The 2,376-nt window shown below is 34.1% G+C and overlaps 1 pseudogene; it reads left to right on the top strand.

The window, feature by feature from the left end:
• LOC107731481 (uncharacterized) overlaps positions 1 to 2,376 on the top strand; it is an 11,321-nt pseudogene that overhangs the window by 4,296 nt on the left and 4,649 nt on the right.

Here is a 2,376-nt window from a genome sequence, read left to right on the forward strand (position 1 = left end):
GACTAGTTCATGATGGTCTTGACATCACAGCCACTAGTTTTATCGGATCATAGAGGCTGTTGGCTTTTCTTGCTATAAAAACAGCGTTAAATAAACACAGCAAACTTAAGCAACCAAAGAAAAACTATTTTTAAAAAGTCAAGGTTCAAGAGCCCAACTAAAGCAAACACCGATCGCCATTATGGTGACTTCAAATGAAAGTAGAACACCTAAAATCTCAATCAATTAGAACTTTTGTACACATATGACATAAAGTCACACTGGTTAGTAATAAGAAGCTGGTGATGCTGTTTGTGGAGCTGTTTAATACTCCTCTGCTGAGATCTTGAAGCAAACTGTAAAAAACAGTAGATTACTGGCAACCACAGCTGCTGGTATTTCACCATAAAATCAAGAAGAAAAAAACAGCAAAATACTGTAAAACCTAACAGTCAACTTCCTGTTGTGTTTTGTGGGTCACCATTGTGCTGGAGAGTAGAGCCTGTGTTTAAGTCAAGGACGGACAGAGAAGCACTGATGCTATGCTGCTTGTTGCTTTATTTAAAGGCAGTAACTGTATAGTTACTGATGCAGTGAGAATGTCTTCGCTAATTTCAATCACACATGTATGTGTGCTGCTGTTATCTGCAAGGGGTATGAGCTGAATTGATGCTTTTAATGACTTTGCATAAATCAGTAGGTTTTTCTTCATGGACTTAAGTAAAATAGTTCTCAATACCAATATACTTGCATTATTTAAATATTATAAATATTAGTTTATAAACAAATGCCAATTGGCCAAATTAAGTGCAGTTTGTTTATGCAAATAAAAAGAGTTAACTCAAAGGTTTGCATTTTAACATTTTATCAGTTAATGAAATACAGTTTTTCAATGTAAATTCTAACAGTTCTGTAAAACCTAAAATGTTGCTACCATATTTTTCACGGTAAAGTTCTGGCAACCATAGCTGCCGCAGCTCATGATCAAAGCATACAACATAATCTGTGAAACATGGTGGAGCAGTGTGATGGCATGAGCATGCATGGCTTCCAGTGGCAATGTTTATTGATGATGTGACAGAAGATTAAGATTTAAGCTGATTTATTTAATAGATTATTTATGTTTTTACATAAACATAATTAACAATTATTTGAGGTTTATTATTGTTTTTCTGTTAACAAAAAGTGCGACTTGTATTGTGTTATGTTTGTCATTTTCTAGCAATATCAAATATCAAACCCAGAGTGTGTTATAGAGAGCTCTCCATGCCACCTGTAGATCATGGTTATTTTTAGTTATGACAGCCTATCACATTCCCGGCTGCAGCCAATAATCGTATGCTATGACCAATCAGCGCTCGTATCGCTTCCTTGATTCTCCCTAGTAACAACAAAGAATTGACCAATCAATGTCAAGAGCCCCCGGAGACTTGCGGATTATGGCTGGAGAAGATGATAACATTCATTTATTAACTTCTGACCAACATTTGCAAAGTAAGTCAGTCTTTTGTCAATAAAGTGCCAAATATATTTAGTTGTTTTAAATGAATAACCTGTAGCTCAGACTAGCTAATAATTCAGGTAATTAATACAAAATATTATTACAAATGAATTATATTTATATATAATATAAATTACATATAAGTTATATTTTTATAGATTAGCTGACCAAGCAGAATATAAAGTATATAACGTTACAGTTTACCAGCTGCAACTTGCAGTTAAAAATTTGTCTTTAAAAGGAGATCACATAGAATAGACTAAACTTTCCCTTATCCATTACACACTACTTACTTGAAAAAGTTGTATTTAATGGTATAATAATTATTGGGGAAAAAAGCCTCTTACCCTGGGATAATTCTGATATGTTAGCCAACATTTTGAGCCTGTTGGAGAAATATAGGCTACACAAACAAAACATAATATAAAATCAACATTACAAGGTGATCATGAGTAAATATAGTAATGTAATGTAGACAGCGGCATTAACTAATGTGATACCAGATGTGTTTGTCTGTTTCTCTATATTAATTTTTTAATTTAGATGGAACCTCGCTTCAAGAGATGGTAGCCTGAATCTGACAGATACAGTGGAAGTGGCAAAGGTGAAGAAAGCCAACAAAGGAAAGCCGTACACAAGACCCCTGTCCCCGGAGGGAGTGCTGGACAAGGCCAAGAAAAGCTTAAGTCAGCACCATGGAGATCTAGCTAACAGAAAGCAAGTTTCTTTGAAATCCAGTTTGGTGTATTTTGTTGTTGGTGTATATTATTATTATAATTAATAATAAATATTTAGATTAGATCTTAGAATTAACTGTAGCAGAATCAATGTTACAATTATTTGATCTGTCCGTCCACCGAGCAGACAATATAATCATTTATCAATTCAAGGAAAGA

The sequence above is a fragment of the Sinocyclocheilus rhinocerous genome, unplaced genomic scaffold, assembly GCF_001515625.1.
Source record: "Sinocyclocheilus rhinocerous isolate Xijiao unplaced genomic scaffold, SAMN03320098_v1.1 scaffold1811, whole genome shotgun sequence".
In the NCBI taxonomy this organism is placed as follows: domain Eukaryota; kingdom Metazoa; phylum Chordata; class Actinopteri; order Cypriniformes; family Cyprinidae; genus Sinocyclocheilus; species Sinocyclocheilus rhinocerous.